Below are 10438 nucleotides of genomic sequence, written 5' to 3'. Positions count from 1 at the left end.
TTTTAAGGATGGAGTACCTAAAAAACTTGGAGATCTGGGGATACCAACTATACCTTGCTCTATCAAAAAGAATTATGTGAAAACTGCTTTATGTGATTTAGGAGCTCGTGTTAGTGTTATGCCTTTCTCTTTATATAAAAGACTTGACTTGAATAAACTCACACCTACTAAAATATCTCTGCAAATGGCTGACAAATCAACTGCCATACCTATCGGCATTTGTGAGGATGTGCCCGTTGTTGTTGCTAATGTTACTATTTGGACTGACTTTGTTATACTTGAGATGCCCGAGGACAACAACATGTTGAGTATCCTTGGTAGACCCTTCTTGAATACTGCAGGGGCTGTTATTTATTGCAATAAAAGCAATGTCACTTTTCATATCAATGGTAATGAGCATACAACGCACTTTCCAAAGAAACAATTCCAAGTGAATGGTATTAATGTTATTGAAAAATCTCCGACAATCACTATTGGAAGTTTTCATCTACCTCTACCTATTGTTAAAAAGAAATATGAAATGCTTATTGTTGGGGACATTCCTATCCCCGTTGAGGTAACTTAGTGATTCACGAAAGTTCTTCGGTTTCATGCTAATCGAAAGTGGTTGTTAATAAGACTTGATCAACCTTATTAATGGATCATTTTTGAGAGGTATGAAGTTGATGAATTTAGTAAGCACTAGCTTCTGTCCCTATCCTTTGTTTTCTGTTTCTATTAGTTAAATAAAATAAAATGCCATGTTTTGTCTCATTTTTGAATTTTCCGTGTAATAAAAAAATTGACCCAAAAATAAAAGTTCTCAGAATGCTCTGAAAATTTAATACGATTTTTCCTGAATATTTAAGAATTTCTGGTGCAAATAATATCAAAGGAAGGTGCACCAGGTGGGCTCAACCCACCTGGGCACGCCAGGACCCCCAGGTGCGCCCTGGTGGGTTGTGGTCCCCACGTGGGCCCCCTCACTTATGCCTTCACACCACATCATCACTTACCTCTAGAAAAAAATCTCCATTGCTCTCTCTCCCGTGTTCTTGCTCTCAAACCCGCGGATTTCGATCTCTTTGCTCGAAGCTCCATTTCCGAAACTGTTTTGGAGGATTGTTGCTTGGTATGTGACTCCACTGTCTGTCCAATTAGTTTTTGTTTTAGCGGTTTATATTTTTAATAATTAGCTACTCTTGGTGCTGCTGTAGATGGGCTTGCATGTTGAATTCTTAGAGTTCTAAGTACTTTGAATGCTTGCTATGGCCTTTATCTATCCCTATGAGTAGTTGCTATCATTTTTGTGAAGTTCTGTTGAGAAAAATTTATGGACTAAAAATTTCAGAATTTTGTTCATAGGAAAAGGATGAATATCTTTAGGAAATTTGCTCCCAAGAAGAACTCCAAGGGTGTTATTGGGGAGTCGTCTGACAGTGATCTCCATCCTCGGTGGTTGGCGGAGGTATGCCAATGCAAATGGCCGCATACCTAGTTCATGGAAGAGGCTGGAATCCTTCAGGAGTTCACACAATATGCTGCTAATGCCGGCCTCCCCGACTTCATCGCAGATGAGTGTGAACAACATCAAATCCTCATAGACATCTTTATTCAAAGTTTTACTTTCTTTCCTAGGAATAAACCCCCTGAGGTGTAGTTTAGTTTATATGTTGAGACTCGTCGGATACCACTTACTGAATTCTGTAACATATGCATGATCCCTTCTGACGGGAGTTTAGCTGAGCCTAGGCCAGCAGAGTTTGAGGCCTTTTATCGCACCTTGATAGTGGGAGATGAGAGAGGGGTGTTAGCTATCACTGCCGCTGGCTTGCATTTTCCTGCTGTCCATTACACTACTAGGAAATAGCTTATAGATAGATGCTTACTAGTAGCGTGTTATATTGACTCACGCTACTGCTAATTACTAGCAGCGCGCCACATTGACCCCTCGCTACTAGTAAATATTTACTAATAGCGGATGGCAAAAAACCACGCTATTATTAGTAAATATCTCCTGCGGACCGGACATAGCAGTAGCGCGGATGGTAAAACCAGTGCTACTACTAAGCGAATAGCTATAGCGAGGTTAGATACCCCACGCTATTACCGAGCGTGTCCACCACCGCACCCCACACATAAGGATGGCAATGGGTTGGGTTTGGATCGGGTTGAACAATATCAAATCCATATCCATATCCATGAAGACAGTCTCTGCCCGCCCATGAAAAAAATCCATGGGTGAAAAATTATGTCCATGTCCAAATCCAATGGATATCCATATCCACTGGATATCCATTGGGTCCTCTCGGGACATATAAATAAGACTTAACACAATATTAACATAAACTCTTCCATTCTTCACCTCGTGGCAGGCTAGGCTTCACATAGGGTAAATCAACATCTAGTAACAACCTAAGATCATTTAGTATTTTTCTAACAGATGAGAATGACGAGTCATTTAAGAAGGAGATAAAAATAAGGAAAGGGGTGTTGGAGTATGTTTCAGAGGGGATTGACTGTCAACTTATAAAAGTTACGATGTAATTTCTTATGCATGTTTTAGATAAAAAAAGTGTAGAATTGCCGTGGGAGATGTGAACATGGGGCAGGGGTAGCAGATTTTCCCCCATTAAGTCTTTCTATCAGGTCAGGTTTGGGTATATCCATGGGTACAAGATTAGATCCATGCCTTACCCACGAACAATCGGATCGGGTTGGGGCGCTGCCCATGGACACAAAAGCATATCCAAACTCTATCCATTCGGGTCGGATATCCATGGATATCCATGTCCATTGATAAAATTGCCATCCTTACCCACACACGCCCCCCTTCCCCCACCCTCTCTATCAGGAATCCGTAAAGGAAAACGATTGGAGCCGGTGCGCCGGGCGAACTTGCGCCGGCTCGCGGGCCACGCTGGCTCACACGAACACGCAAACAATCACTCCGCGTGAGACGCTGTATATGGTGGGTCCCGCACGACGTTTCCTCTTCTTCCACCTCCAGCCCATCCATCGCAGCTCTGCTCCTCCACACAGCCTTCCCAGGCTGCTCGCAACCTCCAGAAGCTCTCATCGGCGGCGAGTGCTCGCGTGCGACGGCGCGCAACACCGCCCCTCCTTCATGACCGGCGAGCCCCTCTGCCATCCTCCTCCTCAACTTGTATCCCCGCTAGCTCCCCGCGGCCATGGCCGTCTACACCCCTCAGATCTCAGCCATGGCCTCCGCCCAACTACAACTTCGAGTCCCCGCCGGTGAAGCTACGGAAGCATCTATCGGGGTGCTGCAACCAGAGCTGTAAGCCTACAACCACAGGGCACACGCTGGACGGCGAGGACGGGGCGGCGCTGCTCCTAGCAAAAAACTAATGTCGCAATTTTTGCTAAATGCTTCAACCGGCATAACATTTTGCTACAACCGACATCGCATTTTGCTACAACCGTCGTCACGTTTTGCTACAACACATAGCCGGTGTCGCAGTTTTGCTACAACTAGCGTCACTTTTTGCTACATTCGGCATCACGTTTTGCTGCATCCATCACGACCGAGTTATGACCCGCGGCGGCGGCGATGACGTTTTTTGCTACAACCGACAGCACGTTTTGCGATATCCATTCTTTTTCTAGAACGCAATGGCTGCTACGTGCAACGACGAGCTACAAACGGCGACAACGGTGACAGACTTTTTTGCTGCAACCGTTTTCCCCGTTTGCTACGACCGTGCAATAGAAAGCTGCAACGGGCGCAATGGGAGCCACATGCCAGCGGCAACGGCAAACGTCGAGCTGCAACCGGCGGCAACAAGAGCTGCACCCAGCGGAGCTGCAACCGGCGACTGGTGTTGCCGGAGCCACGGCCATCATCAGCGAGGGGGAGCTGCAACCCACAGGCGAAGTTTTTGCTGCATGCGTGGATCTGGACGGCGGCGACCGGCGGCGAGTGCGGCATCCAGCAGCACGGGAGTGGCGGAGAGAGGGGTTGTAGATGAGGGGGTAGCGGCCGGCGGGCCAGGGGTCAGCCAGGCGACAGGGAGCCGCGCTCGCGCTGCGCACGGAGAGGATGAAGGAGAGAGAGAAGTCAACGCACAGATCGGACGGTTGTTCGCTGGATCGGGTGGCTGGGGTTGGACCGGCCGAACCGTTTGGGCCGGTGCGCCGGCGCCTAACATGGCCCATCCGTAAAAGACTCTCTCTCTCTCTCTCTCTCGTGACACCCCCTCGGTCGACCTCCTCTCCCCCACGATCTCCTCGCCGCCGCCACCACCCATGCCGGCCGGTTCCGGCGAGCTCCGGCCGTGCGCAACACGCCCCCAAGCTCCTCAAGCTCCGCCCCTCCCTCTCCATCAGATCCGTGCCTCAAGGCCTGCACCTTTGCCCATATCACCCTCGCCCCCTCCTCGTCCTGCTCCGTGCACTGCAGCTCTCGCCCCCCGCGGATGGCCTCCGCCCTCTCCGCGCCGGCGGACTCCGCCGTCGCCGTCGCCTGGTGCAAGGCACGGGCCCGCTTCTCCACCTGCCTGCCGGTGCTCCTTCTTTTTGTGCAGTGGAGGATTCTGAACCTTTTTTTCTGTCGTGGGCGCAGGTGTTCTGAGGAGGAAGGCGGGATGGGAGGGTCGTGGGCGTAGGTGTTCTGAGGAGGAAGGCAATTGAGTAGCATCGTGTCCTGAACTGAATCCAATGCAGCTATCTACCGTTGCACAATTTCGTAAGTGCATCCATCCACATCGTGTCCATCTTGCAGTTCCAGGCTGAGCTGATTTCTTGAGTGCTCTGCCCTCCCTGGAATTGCTCAAACAGGTGTACCAGGTCAGGCATGTGGCCATCATGTCCTATTTTTTCCATTAATCCATGCGAATAAGTGTCACATGAACACGCCCCCAGGGAAGACACACCGTAAATCTAGCCAGCCAGCCACAAGATCACTGGACGAGATCAATACATGGATAGATGAACAAAAAACAAGTACTCACTCTGTACTAGTACTAGATGATCTCACTGAAGAAAGAAACTTGTTTTTCTCTTCAGATAGAGAAATAAAATACTACTACTAAGAAGAAGCTTCAGCGCACGAGCAAGAAAAAGTGAGGGAGCCTTTTATTCTTGTCCTCGCTAGCTAGTGATATATGTCTATACAATATAGAAACTCATGCATCATGCACTCAAAGGCACACATGTATACCCATCCTGCCTGCTGAATAAACAAACTCTTCAGGCATAGTGATTTTTTTCTTCTTCCTTTCTTTCCTTCACATTCCAGTAGTGATTTTTTTGTCCCTGCCTGCACAATTTGTGTCTTGACCATGCCATGTTTCACAAGGGAGGGGCAAGAGCATAGATACACAGATAGATTTATCCATGCAGTGAATTTTTACAGCACTAAATTCTTACAGCCATACTGTAGTAGTACTGTTTTTTGTTCACGCGAGCTGTTGGATTGGTAGTAGTAGCAGTGATGATTCAGAGTTTGAGACAATGCCTCCACGCACTAGGCTGAGGTGAGGGTCCAATGCCTGCACGCATGAGTGACATTGATGCGGCCTGCCAGATTAGGCAACCAAATTTATTATGATAGTACTGTAAGTATTACTGACACAAACCTGCATCTACCCAAGATTCAGATAGATTTAATTTCTTTCATTTTTTTGTAGCAGCATGCAGCGTGTCCTGAACCACCTGCACAATTTTCATTTCTTCAGTGTGTCCACCCGCATCTGCCCAAGTTTCAGACAAATTTCTTGAGTGCCCTATGTGTTGTGTTGCCTGAATTCATTTCCGTTCCATTGCATTCCACCACCACTCGAGAATAAAAGCTTTATATTCATGATCCTGCTCCACCACTTGAAATAAAAGCATGTGTTCAATCAAAAAAATAAAAGCCTGTGCAGTGTTCGATCAAAAAAAAAGAAGATTGTGCCATATACAAGAATGGCCGACATAGAGAGAGAGAGAGAGAGAGAGAGAGAGAGAGAGAGAGAGAGAGAATTCATTTCCTCTCCACAGAATTACATATGACATATAGAGTGACATTGCTCCTTGTTAATCACCACTATAGTAGTAGTAATTGTTGCACACAGAGTGGTCCTTTTTTATCTTCAAATGGCAGTATGTGTACGATTCAATAGGGGCTGCTAGTGGTTTAGTATTAATATATGTACAGCAATGTTCAGAATTGACTAAGCAAGTGCATAGTCTGAACCGTGATTGGAAATCATGCATGATGCTACAAGCTTTTAGAATAACAGCGGTTCATGGAGTAATATGCTTTGGACTGCTGGTGTGCCTCCTGGGATTCAGCTTTTTTGTGGCCTCGTAACTTGCTTCCTGGACTAGCAATTCAGGAATGCTAGCGGTTTGCTTGCGGTGTTCTCGATTCAGGACTATGATTTCCAATTGTGCACGATGCCACAAGCTTTTAGAACCATAGTGAGTCACGCGGAATCTTATCTGGGCTGCTGGTGTCTCCTGGGATTCAGACTTAGCATGACTCAAAAAAGCATATCGGCAGCTGGTCATCTATTGTTTGGACTAAAGAATCATCAAGTCCTCCTGATATATGTTTGGATGTTAGATGGTTCATGCATATTTCTGTCTACTTCTTCTAGAATTATTGTGTTACCTAGATTCCAAAACCAGTTCAATATAGATGGCATTGTGAACATGAAACTGAATACAGAACTTATCCTCTCTGTTTTCATTTCATTTTGGAAAATCATAGGTCTCTAGAAGAAAGTAGTCTGTAGGGGACCTCTAGTACTAGTGTTTTTTCTTTGCAGATAAGCATGTCATTTGTTCATCTGTGATTTGTCCTTGAACTCCTAAAACTTCTGATGAGAAGAATGTTAGTAGATGCACATTCTATCTGCTTCTGCTAGTTTTCATGTGTCCGGTCTTGCCTTTTCGGAGTCTCTACAAGAGGTTTTGTTTGTAGAAATGTATAGTTGACTGTCCATCTATTTGTTTGTAGAAAAGTATAGCTGACAGTCAGTTAAGCATAGATGCACATTTTTCCTACTGTTTTAGTGATAACATAATAAATAGATGGATTTCTTCTACAAGAGATTTTATCTGTAGAAAAAATCATATAGGCTGCTTGTTCATTTATTGTTTGAACTAAAACATCCCGATGTCCTGATAAGTTTCGATGTTAGATGGATACATGCTTCTATCTGCTTCTTCTAGAATTACTGTGTTACCAAGATTCCAAAACTTCTTAGTGTAGCATTGTAGCTTTATTTCTACATGCTCAAACTACCTTCTGTATGCAGTATGCAACAAAACTATGTTGTATATATTCAGTAGTAAATGTATCATCTTAAGAGTGTACTGAAGCTAGATTATTTTGTAGCTCATTTTTTACGCTCTCTCCATGGTTAATATAAATTATGCAAAGCAATGTTTACTTTGAGTGTAACTCTAGTGCTATTCTTATTATTCAATGTACATCGATGGTGTTGCTGGACTTGTGCTAGTCAGAGGGGAGAAAGCTAAGAACCTTGGCCTTTAAGTTCTTGCAAGGATCAGAGGGTATGCTGATGCTACTCAGGTAAATCTTACATGCCTCGTCATTAATCATTGTTGGTGAAACAAATGTCATTTGAGAAATCTCGGTCCATTTTTCTTGTTAATGAAGACTTTTACCAATATTATCCTTTCCCGTGCCTCAAACTATCAACTTGGCCCAAAGAATGATCTTTTTCTTTAGGATTCATGGTTATTTTTTCTTGTTATTATGCATTACTATTGATTCATGTGCATGTGCTAAAGAAAGAAAATACCCTACTGGATGCGGATGCGGACGCCAACTAACAAGTTTTCACTTTCTGACGTGGGCGCAGGGGTGATCGACGTGGACTACCATCGCCTGGTGGGCGTCGTGCTCTTCAACCACTCAGAGGCAGACTTCATCGTGAAGCCGGACGATCGCGCCGCACACATGATCGTCCAGGTCATTGCAACGCAGGAGGTCGCCGAGGTGGACGACCTCGACGCCACCGTCCGCCGGGAGGGACTGCTCAGATCCACCAACGTTTCAACTCCGAAACTTGGTAGATACATCTAGAGAAGTGGTCTAGTTGTTTGCATCTGATGTTAAATGTGATTTTGAGATCTCGAGTTGAGATGTTCAATGTTGTATCCATGAATGCTGCAAGTGCTAAGATGGTTCTGTGAACTTAGTTTATTTGCACCGGATGTGTCTTGATTTCCATCCATGAATATTGCATCTGACTTTTATTTTTATTTTTTTTATTTTTTGGTTAGTTAGTTGTAGCGTGGGGGAAAGATGTGCTGCTACTAGTACTTGGATAGTAGTAGCGTAGGTGTAAATGGGACGCTACTAGTAGTTAGATAGTAGTAGCGTAGGTATGGAATAGTGATAGCGTGGGTCACCGTGCTACTACTAACTTTTTTAGCTATAGCGCGGGGTAAAAAACGCGCTACTGCTAAAAGTTAGCTGTAGCGTCATAGTAGTAGCGCGGGAACCCACGCTACTGGTATGCAAAAAACCTACGCTACTGGTAGTGTTTTTCCTAGTAGTGTTACTTTGCTCTTTTCATTGCAAAATGCTTGCTTGCTAGAGAGAAGGTGAGTGCACTCAGTTCACTAGACCTTGCTGTTTTACGTCGTGTACTAGAGGGCGACAACACTTATAGCTTGGGAGCTATTGCGGCTCATCGCCTCCACATTAATAAGTCCAAGGGTAAAATACATGGTGGGATTTTTGCTACTCGTTTGGCGGCTCACTTTAATGTTGAGATACGCCCTCATGATTACCCTATGACTAAGGTTTACCTAGACCGCGCAGCCATGGAACACCACCATTTTCTTGGACGAGATTACCCTGACATTCCTATTCCTTATAACCTGGCTTTTAGCATTGAAACTCGTGATATTATTCCATTGCCTGCTCCTGCTTTGTTTGATCTTGTTGCCAGGGGCGGATATAGGATTATGCCTGCAGATATCATCGCCTACCGAAACAACCAGGCTGCAGCATTGGAGGAGGCTCAGCAGTGGGATGAGTGGATGCCCGGTCCTCAATACCCCAACTACTATCCAGGATACTGATTGATTACCAAGTTAGGCCAAAAGCCCAAGCTTGGGGGAGTACGTGTTTCTCACCGACATTACATTCATGTTCACACTTATCATTTCAGTTGTCGGTGTTCACACTTTTTCATTGTATCATCCATGCTTAAATTTATTTTCTTGTTTTCTTCTTGTGTGTTTGAAAAACCTTAGAAAAACAAAAAAATTAGTTGTAGTTAATTTACTTTCTATGCATGCTTAGTTGTAATATTAAATAGAAAAAGCAAAAAGATTTCCCTGTTCTTCTTTTGTTTGTTGGGAGCTTTCCCGTGTAAATAGTTTTTCTCGTTTTTGCTTTCCCTTTATTTGCTTGTTCAAGAAAACCAAAAACTCCAAAAATATTTCAGTGTGTTTTTCTGAATTTATTTTATTTTTATTCGAGTCGTATCAAGGAGAAGACCACGATGAAAATGTTGAGTGGCTCTCATTTGAATAATTGTTGATCTAATAAAGAGCCCACTTTACCTTGTCTTCTTCTGTTGAATAAAATGTTTTGCAGATTCCAGCTTAGTCCACGACACTCTTGCACTGATATTATTTTCATATCGTTCGATCATGCAAGTGAAAGGCAATAATGACGATATTCGATGAACTAGCAGTGGCAGAGAGAAACGGGTATGAACTCGACTTGTTCTATTTTTGTAAATATGTTTAACCTAGTATCCATGATTCAATTCATTATGATTAAACATGTTTGCAATGACAATTAGAGATTATAGTTTCTCGTGCCATGCATAAATAGCTCGGAGTGGATAATGATTTATCCTGGATATCAACATTGAGCTAAAATGATTGTGATGTAGTATGATGATATGGTATCCTCATCCGAATGTTCAAGTGGCTTGACTTGGCACATGTTCATGCATGTAGTTGAATCAAAACCAACATACCCTCTATGATATTTATGTTCATGGTGATCATATCCTACTCATGCCAGTGTCCAATGTTAGTTATGCATAATGCATGTTCATGACTGTTGTTGCTCTCTAGCTGGCCGCTTCACAACCTATTTGCTAGCCTTCGCCTGTACTAAGTGGGAATTCTGCTTGTACATAAAAAACCTTGAACCCAAGTTATTCCAGATGAGTCCACTATACCTACCTATATGCGGTATTACCCTGCCGTCCTAAGTAAATTTGCATGTGCCACCTCTAAAAACTTCAAATAAATATCCTTTTTGTGTGCCTGGTGAAGGAAATATGCCCTAGAGGCAATAATAAAGTTATTATTTATTCCGTTATTTCATGATAAATGTTTATTATTCATGCTAGAATTGTATTAGCCGGAAACATAATACATGTGTGAATACATAGACAAACATAGTGTCACTAGTATGCCTCTACTTGACTAGCTCGTTAATCAAAGATGG

At 44.0% G+C, this 10438-nt stretch overlaps 1 long non-coding RNA gene across 1 annotated transcript; it reads left to right on the top strand.

The window, feature by feature from the left end:
* Window positions 1–4568: 4568 nt before the first annotated feature.
* LOC119340122 lies at window positions 4569–8190 on the top strand. The gene is made up of 2 exons (XR_005164389.1): window positions 4569–7525; window positions 7818–8190. It is a non-coding gene; the product is annotated as an uncharacterized LOC119340122 (long non-coding RNA).
* The last annotated feature ends 2248 nt before the right edge of the window (window positions 8191–10438 follow it).

This window comes from Triticum dicoccoides, chromosome 7B, assembly GCF_002162155.2.
Source record: "Triticum dicoccoides isolate Atlit2015 ecotype Zavitan chromosome 7B, WEW_v2.0, whole genome shotgun sequence".
Lineage (NCBI taxonomy): Eukaryota > Viridiplantae > Streptophyta > Magnoliopsida > Poales > Poaceae > Triticum > Triticum dicoccoides.
Note: the sequence above shows the minus strand (reverse complement) of the source record. Positions and strands in the feature narration are given on the sequence as shown.